Consider the following 10222-nt stretch of genomic DNA (forward strand, 5'->3'; position numbering starts at 1 on the left):
CGATCATTTGCTGTTGGTAGCGAACAGTGTTAACGATTGCACCAGGTAACAGATGACACCCTTCTGATCCCACCACACACAGATCATTGTATTCTTTCCAAAGCGATTTGGTCTTGCAGTGGATGTCGATGGTTTTCCTTGATTCACCCGTGTTGTACGTCGCTTATGATTCTCAAAATATATCCATTTTTCATTACATGTCACTATTCGATGGAGAAACGACTTCCTTTTGTATTTGGCGAGCAGCATTTCACAAATTATTTGTCGATTTGCTTGCCGTCTTTCATTCACTTCATGCAGAACCCATTTTCCCACTTTCGGCACCTTTCCCATAGCTTTCAACCGAAGAGAAACGGCTTTATGCGTCACATTCACTTGTTCAGCGAAGTCCTATTGTGTTTGAGTAACATCTTCATCCAATAAAGCCTGCAATTCGTTGCCTTCGAACTTTTGCGGTGGTTTCCCCCGCTCGTTGTTTCACACGTCAAAACACCACTTTTGAATCTTTTCAACCACTCGAAACACTGTGTTTTCCCAAGAGCATGTTCGCCGATAGCTGCGACTAGCATTCGATGCGATTCTGCAGCAGTTTTCTTCGAATGATAATGCTGTCCGGAAATCGTAGCTCGTAGGCACAAAACTCGACATGTTTACATGTTTGAAACAGATTCCGATGTATGGATGAAACAGATGCCGATGTATGGACTTTGGGTTACTGTGTGTTGACATTTGTCGTCAGCCGTTACAGGAAGCAGATGTCGCTGCAGACGCGGTCTCATGGTTCCTGCACTGACGGTTAGCACCATAGACTTACTAAATAACAACTAGACCGCGCATTGGCGCTAGTGTCGCGTCCCCACATTGAACGTGATAGAAGTCGCCATTTGCAGGGAAATAGTGCGTAAACATGGTTCCATCGTGTGCTGCTTTTAATTGTAACAGTAAGAATGGAAGCAAAGACGAAGACGGAAACAATGTTACATTTCACAGGTCAGTCATTTCTGGTTGTTTTTTACTTTCTATTACTAGTATATAGTATTTTCATGTAGAAATAATAGATCATGAGCGTTTGTTTTTGTTTCGGTTTCCTCTTACAAATGATTTTCTAAATCGGAAATGGATAGTTACTACTCGGAGAGAGAACTTCCAACCGACAGCAAATCATTTGCTGTGCTCCCTTCATTTTGAAGAGAATTGTTACATGAAAAATTATGTAAATAGACGTCATCTGAAGGACGATGCTATACCGACAGTATCTGGATTTCCAACTCATTTGAGAAAGGTATAGTGTCCTAGAAATCGTGCAATATAGGCCTAGGTTAAATAGTGTGGGAATACTGTCAGAGTGTATAATTTTGAACGTTCCTTCTACGATCGCAGGTTCGAATCCTGCCTCGGGCATGGATGTGTCTGATGTCCTTAGGTTAGTTAGGTTTAAGTAGTTCTAAGTTCTAGGGGACTGATGACCATAGATGTTAAGTCCCATAGTGCTCACAGCAATTTGAACCATTTTTTTGAACGTTCCTTTTCCAGGTTACCAAGGCAATCAAATATATATTACGTATGAATCAGAGGTAGGTCGAATAATTGCGTTTAGATACTTAACATGTGTTGTCAGGTGGTGATTATACTTCGTAAATGGTCTAGTATTTGATCAAATGTTGCAAACTCAACCGCTTTCAGAGGTGCTATCAGTGTTAGAAACTAATGTGCGAATGAAATGCCTACGGTATTTAATGTTATATGGGTTATTACAATTAATCATACCAAAATTCGAGTGTAGACAATACCGTGGTAACCAAAAGTAAGCGTGCAAAATGTACACAGGAGTCGACAAAAAGCAAACAGGACCTGACAGGAAAATTACGTGAATTAAATAACAATCGTACTGTCTGCTGCTTTAAAAGTATCATGTAATTATCTAATGCAAATAACTCGATGTAAACTCGCTCCACCTTGTCAGGAAAGAGCCTTACTTTCTTAAATTTCACGTCTCTATGCAGATGTATTTCGGAAATTAGGAAACTTAAAAATACTGAGTATTTTTGTAAACAAACATGTGTTTAATTAGTGCTTCAATTTGCTCTTGTTGCGGCTCATGTACTTCAAATCACAACCCCAGTACTAGGATTCATACCTGCAAATGGCGGCGATCAGCTGCTTCAATTGGGGGACAGTTGCCTCGCTTCTCCGCTATGGCGTGGTAGGAGCTTGTTTAGCACCATCTATGAGGACATTCGTATTTCTACACCTGTCACTAGTATCACAGTCTTCACACAGCTAGTGTTGACAATGAACGTTGTATTTTCTTTGATTCTGTTGCATCGCAAATACGACTTTTATCTTACAGGGAGGCGCACGAAATGTGTTACCAATTGTTTCTTTCACAATTTACGACGCACATTAGATATCCCGCTGGGATCTCTACAGCAGAGCTTGGAAAAACAAATGTGTTACGAAATGACGTGTAATTCACGATACTGCCGCTAGGAGACTAGCAAGCAGCAATGGTTGACAATGGAAGACTGACGACACAGCAACGATCGGCAATTGTGTTACTTTTTCATGAAACGAAAAGCCTTCTTGTGACTCAGAGGTATTTTTGACAACAGTTCAACATACAATGGGTCCCTTGCAACAAGACCGTCCACAGGTTGTACAATAAATTTGTACAGGAAGGAACAGTATTGGAAGCGAAGCGACCTCGGCCTAAGCCTTTCGCCGGAGAATATTGAAGCGGTACGAGTTGCTGTACAGAGAAGTCCCCGCCAGTCGTGTGGAAAGGCACCAGTGCAACTGGGAATATCCAGACGCTCCGTTCAACGCATTCTTAAAGTGACCTCCATATGGTCCCATACAAGATGACCTGTGCACAGAAGCTCACTGAAGAACACACACAGATGTTAAGTCCTATAGTGCTCAGAGCCATTTGAACCATTTTTGAAGAACACAAGCAGCAGAGACTACTGTTTGCTCAGTTGCTCAGTGGGTGGAGGGTAGGGAAGAAACTCTCAACAACGTTTGGTTTTCAGACGAGGCGCATTTTCATTTAGACGGTGTGGCTAACAATCAAAATGTACGCTTTTGGGTCCCTGAAAACCCACAAGTGCTTCATGAACGACAACATTATGCTCTGAGGATTACAGCGTGGGCAACAATTTCTAGTCACGGACTTGTTGGACCATTTTTCTTTGAAGAAACTGTGAACAGCGAGCGTTATTTGAGCATGCTTCGCAATAGCCTCATTCCACAGCTTCTTGCTACTGCCTTGCCTTTCAAAACGCAATGGTTCATGCAAGATGGAGCAAGTAAACATACTGCAAACACTGCGTTGGAGTTTTTACACGAGCATTTTGATATGCGGATCATTTCCCTCAGGCTTCCACGTCGCTTCAATGACGGAAAAAATTGCCCCCCCCAATAGTCCAGACCTCAATTCATGTGACTTTTTTCTTTGGGAGTACCTAAGGGAAAAAATTTTCCCGAAACCTCCACGTGATTTAATGGAGCTCAGGAGACTTATTCTTAAAGCTTGCAGTGAAATTACGGATGATGTGTGCCGTAGGGCAATCACTAACTTCAGTGTTCGTTTGAAGGAAGTTAGGAAACGAAATGGTGGACATATTGACCAAGTGCTGAATTAGAACAAATCTCCATAGACGGCTCTTCATTGTAGTATATTCAGATTGTATTGACAATAAAGTTTATATTCAAAAAGAAAATGGTAACACATTTCGTGCGCCACTCTGTAGTTTATTGGATTTCGTGCTTTTGTCTCTTCGCGTCTTTTCACACGAAAGAAAATGCTTATTTAGCTTTTCCATTTCCAGACGGCAATACGAAGTGTACAGATCTCATTTTTGATCCCTTCAGGGGACTCGTCTGCCCGCTCTTCTGTTTAATGGAGTATACGATGAGACTTTCGAGTTACCGCTCCTGGGGACGCCAGCGGGTTTTCTGAACTGAGACCGGACGCCGGGCTTCTGGCGTGTGGGTGGCGTGCCGGGGGTCCGGCAGTGCAGCCGCAGGAGTGCGAAGCCGCTGCGGCACGCGGGGCTGTCTGGCTTGGCGTGGCGCGCTGCCGGCAGATCGAAAGCCCGCCCAGGGGGAAGGCAGGCAGGCGTCCCGGTGCCGGGGCCGGAGCCATGGATGGCCACCGCAATGCGACAGACACGTACCCACAGCGGCCGGCTTGCCAGGTCGCCCACCAGACCACAGTACACACCCCACTGTTAGCGTACACAGGTTAGCCAACCATTTCTCACACTGCTCACCGCGAGACTGAATGGCTTCCGGTGCAAATCAGGGATCAGCTTGTGACGTGTCAGGCAAATCCAACACCTTCCATGAAAACCCTGACATGATAGCAAATCCGGCAGTATGTCGCATAGAGCCGAAGAAATCCTGACATTAAATTAACCAAAGTAATACGATCAACGAGTGAGCAAATGAAATATCACAGACTAACACAAGAACGCCTAAATGCATGTCACACCTTCCCACTGTGAAACAGACGCAGTTCCGAGGGGAGAAACGAGAACAGAAGCCGAGCGCAGAGTCGTGTAGGCCAGGAAGCCCTACGATAAGGGACGGACACCCACGTTGCAAGCCGACCGCCAAGACCACCCCCAGCACTTGTTAAAAGATAGAGCCCTCCAGAAGAACAGCATTGATCTTACGATGACACTAAAAGGGCCACACCAGCTGAAAGTTTTAGCGTGAGACTATACGCGTCTCTGTTACGTAGCAAACATTAAAAACATTGCCCCACCACGAAAAGTATAACGTTTCTCATTAGATAGACAGAATTTTTGTAGTCTGAGCTTAAGGTTAACATTGATACCCTGATTGGTCAGTTGAAAACACAGCCAGATAGCTTTTCTTAAACCAACTTCGGTAATTGTAGTAAGGAGAAGTTCGAGAGAGTTGCTACCGAGACGGCGAGCTGTGTGGAGCTGTATCGCCCGCCACCCTATGACGCTGCCTAAACACCGTCAAGGTAATGAACGCACGCGATGCCGCCATAAGGCTTCAATCAGAACTGCAGAAGTCTCATCTGTTACATCCCCTTTTTACGTAATACTCGTGTCGATCGTCAATTAAACTTAGTGGTAACGCGATGATTTTTCTGTTATATAATTATTGAGAAGCCACATCAGCCACTGTAATTTACGACAAGTCAAACAGGTAATTAAAGATAACTGAGGATCACTGTAAACCATTTTTGATAGTTTTCTCTTTTATGAAACTTAATTTAAACCTAAATTATAGATGTGGTATGGCATAGGTCATCCTTCGATCCATTGTAGAACTTGGAAACGCATACAGGGAATATTCATTCACATTTTTGTTGAACGCAGTTGGTTTTTATCATCCTGTATTAAAATATTTCCTTTTATCAATAGTGCAATTTATAAACAATGTTTTGTGAGTAGAATAAAAATTCCATTGGTAAACTTAACTACTTTCTCGACGATATTTTACCAGCTAACTAAAAATATAAAAGCCTTGAACCCCTTCTACTAAATTTAGTCAGTATTAAGATTCTTTTACAGGGAGTGCAGTGGAGCTGACGCTGAAATCATTAAGTATTTGATTATATCATCGCTAGTCTCACTCAACTCTTCTGTACTGTACATGTCATGTTTGGTCTGGCGTCTCCTTAGCAGCAACAGATCCCAGGTTCAAACTAGTCAATTCCCTAAAAAACACGCTCCTAGCGTCGTTGCGCGAAAGTGGTAGGGAGACACGACTTACAACGAACGGACACCACGCAGAATGTTAGAAGCTATCCTCTGCATACTCGCTTTAAACTCACCAGGGGGCCTTCTAGCGATGTCTCTGATCTCGCCGTCTCCGTACCCTCAGAGACTAAACTCCTATTCAACTGAAAAATCGTCATCACAATATAATATCACCTACAAGTTGAGTGTATCTGCACAGAAAGGAGAGCATGTACACGACACCGCAAAGAAACTAAGACAAAAAGAAGGCGCACACGAATGAATCGTCTGAATGGTATGGAAACCGGTAGATGTGATGTACCGGTTGATCAAAAGTCAGTATAAATTTGAAAACTGAATAAATCACAAAATAATGTAGAGAGAGACGTACATATTGACACACATGCTTGGAATGACATGGAATTTTATTAGAACCAAAAAAATACAAAAGTTCCAAAAATGTCCGACAGATGGCGCTTCATCTGATCAGAATAGCAATAATTAGCATAACAAAGTAAGACAAAGCAAAGATGATGTTCTTTACAGGGAGTGCTCAATATGTCCACCATCATTCCTCAACAATAGCTGTAGTTGAGGAATAATGTTGTGAACAGCACTGTAAAGCATGTCGGGAGTTATGGTGAGGCATTGACGTCGAATGTTGTCTTTCAGCATCCCTAGAGATGTCGGTCGATCACGATACACTTGCGACATCAGGTAACCCCAAAACCAATAACCGCACAGACTGAGGTCTGGAGACCTGGGAGGCCAAGCATGACGAAATTGGCGGCTAAGCACACGATCATCACCAAACGACGCGCACAAGAGATCTTTCACACGTCTAGCAATATGGGGTGGAGCGCCATCCTGCGTAAACATCGTACGTTCCAGCAGATGTTTATCAGCCAGGCTGGGGAGGATACAATTCTGTAACATATCGGCGTACCGCTCACCCGTCACGATAGCAGTTACAAAACCAGAATCACGCATTTCCTCGAAGAAAAAAGGTCCGATAACGGTAGATGTGGTAAATCCAACCTATACCGTGATTTTCTCGCCGTGCAATGGAGTTTCCACGACAGTTCTAGGATCTTCGGTAGCCCAAATTCTGCAATTGTGGGCGTTGACAGACCCTCGGAGCTCGAAATGAACTTCGTCGGTCCACAACACGTTACTCAACCAATCGTCATCTTCCGCCATATTTTGAAACTCCCACACCGCAAATGCCCTCCGCTTCACAAAATCGCCAGGTAACAGTTCATGATTCCGATGGATTTTGTACGGATACCATCGGAGGGTACTCCTCAGTGCCAACCAAACAATAGTGTATGGAATGCCTGTGCGACGTGTGACTGCAAGAGCGCTGACTTCCTCTTGCATAGACGAACCTTCTACATTCTCCATTTCTTCCTGAACTGTCTCAGCAGCATTACGCCTTGTGCTCGGTTGGCCACTGCGGGGACTATCGTCTAAATAACCCATGGCTTCGAACTTCGTAATCACTCTCCCCGCAGCTGCATTTGTCAACGGACCTTTACCCGTTCGAATCCCCTTCCTATGGCGATAGTATTGGAACGCTGAACTAGCACATTCCCCCTTCTGATAATACATCTTCACTAAAAGCGCCTTTCCAGGTAACGTCAACATGCTGCGGCTGCTGGCGCATCTGATTCTGTCATTACAGCTCCTTTTATACACGATTATCATGCGCAGTCACGGACGTTTTGCTGTCCAGCGCCATCTGTCGGACATTTTGTGAACTTTGTTTTTGTTTTTGTTCTAATAAAACCCCATGTCATTTCAAGCATGTGTGTCAATTTTTACCTCTCTATCTCCATTATTCCGTGGTTTATTAAGTTTTCAAATTTATACTGACTTTTTGATCACCCGGTATGTGCACATTACCTTTTCAGAAAATTTTGGTGATTTATTCAAGAGAAAGATCTTCCACAAATTGAACTAATCTATAAATCGCTGGTCGACCTCTGGTCCTTACGTAACGAGCTGTTCGGCTAGCCATTGATTGATAGAGGTGCTGGATGTCATTCTGAGGGATATCGTGCCATATTCTGTGCAATAAGCGTGTCAGATCATCAGAATTCCGAGATGACTGGAGAGCCCTGCCCACAGTATTCAAAATTCCGCAGTTGGGGGAGAGATCCGGCCACCTTGTTGCCCAAGGTGGGTTTGGCCAGCACGAAGACAGGCAGTAGAAACTCTCGCGGACATTATCTTGCTGAAATGTAAGCTCAGGATCGCTTGTCACGAACGGCTATGAAATGAAGTGTAGAATATCGTCGACGCATCGCTGTGCTGTAATGGCTTTGCGGATGACAACCAACAGGTCCTTCTAAGAAATGAAATGACGTCCCAGTCCATCACTCCTGCCGTATGGCGGGCGACAATGAGGTTAGTATCCTACCATTGTCTGAGATGACTCCTGAAACGTCTTCGTTGGCCATCGAAGATCAGTTCGAAGTGGGACTGATCGCTGAAGACTGTAATACTGCAGACAAAGACAGTCCAGGCAGAAGACGTGTCTGGACAGCGGTGGGATACCAAGTTGCCTGCCGCCCCCTCATACGGCCCAACAGGGTGATGGTCAGGGGAGCCATTTCATTCCATAGCAGAACCCCTTTGGTACGTCATCAGCTGCACCCTTACAGCATCTTGGTACGTCGACATCATTGTATGTCCCAGTCCGTTCTTTGTCATTTCATGCCATGCTGGGCTTACATTTCAGCAAGGTAGTGCCTGCCAACACACGACGAGTGTTTCTACTTCTCGTCTTGTGGTTGTCAAACCTTTACTTTGGCCAACAAGGTCGGCGGATCTCTCCCCAGTTAACAACGTTTAGTGCATTATGGGCAGGGTCTTGTAACCATGTCGGGCTATTAACGATATAGTGCAACAACTCGACGGAATTTGTCACGGTATCTCTTAGGAGGACATCCAATAACTCTGTCAATCAGTGCCAAGCAGAATAACTGCTTACATAAGAGGAAAGGTGGACCAAAGCACTATTCACTTGCTCAATTTTTGAAGATCTTTCTCTTCAATAAATCACCCAGTTTTTCTGAAATTAGAGTCGTTTGTCCGTCTGTGCATGTACATCACATCTACCGATTTTAGTCCCACTGGATAATTCATTCGTGGTGCGTCGTTTCTTTTTTATCTTAAGATTGTATTTCTGAAAACTTACAGCAATTTTGCTGCATGACAACCGATGAACATGGTGATTATCGTATAACAATGCAGTGCATTAATTGTGAGGTTATCAGCAATATATATATATATATATATATATATATATATATAGAGAGAGAGAGAGAGAGAGAGAGAGAGAGAGAAGAGAGAGAGGGAGGGGGAGAGAGAGAGATTAAATAGATATACATCCAACACACTTATACATAAATACACACACACACACATATATATATATATATATATATATATATATATATATATACTCCTGGAAATTGAAATACAGATACATCACATGATCACACTGACAGAACCACAGGCACATAGACACAGGCAACGGAGCATGCACAATGTCGGCACTAGTACAGTGTATATTCACCTTTCGCAGCAATGCAGGCTGCTATTCTCCCGTGGAGACGATCGTAGAGATGCTGGATGTAGTCCTGTGGAACGGCTTGCCATGCCATTTCCACCTGGCGCCTCAGTTGGACCAGCGTTCGTTCTGGACGTGCAGACCGCGTTAGACGACGCTTCATCCAGTCCCAAACATGCTCAATGGGGGACAGATCCGGAGATCTTGCTGGCCAGGGTAGTTGACTTACACATTCTAGAGCACGTTGGGTGGCACGGGATACATGCGGACGTGCATTGTCCTGTTGGAACAGCAAGTTCCCTTGCCGGTCTAGGAATGGTAGAACGATGGGTTCGATGACGCTTTGGATGTACCGGGCACTATTCAGTGTCCCCTCGACGATCACCAGAGGTGTACGGCCAGTGTAGGAGATCGCTCCCCACACCATGATGCCGGGTGTTGGCCCTGTGTGCCTCGGTCGTATGCAGTCTTGATTGTGGCGCTCACCTGCACGGCGCCAAACACGCATACGACCATCATTGGCACCAAGGCACAAGCGACTCTCATCGCTGAAGACGACACGTCTCCAGTCGTCCCTCCATTCACGCCTGTCGCGACACCACTGGAGGCGGGCTGCACGATGTTGGGGCATGAGCGGAAGACGGCCTAACGGTGTGCGGGACCGTAGCCCAGCTTCATGGAGACGGTTGCGAATGGTCCTCGCCGATACCCCAGGAGCAACAGTGTCCCTAATTTGCTGCGAAGTGGCGGTGCAGTCCCCTACGGCACTGCGTAGGATCCTACGGTCTTGGCGTGCATCCGTGCGTCGCTGCGGTCCGGTCCAAGGTCGACGGGCACGTGCACATTCCGCCGACCACTGGCGACAACATCGATGTACTGTGGAGACCTCACGCCCCACGTGTTGAACAATTCGGCGGTACGT

The sequence above is a fragment of the Schistocerca gregaria genome, chromosome 1, assembly GCF_023897955.1.
Source record: "Schistocerca gregaria isolate iqSchGreg1 chromosome 1, iqSchGreg1.2, whole genome shotgun sequence".
Classification (NCBI taxonomy): Eukaryota; Metazoa; Arthropoda; class Insecta; order Orthoptera; family Acrididae; genus Schistocerca; species Schistocerca gregaria.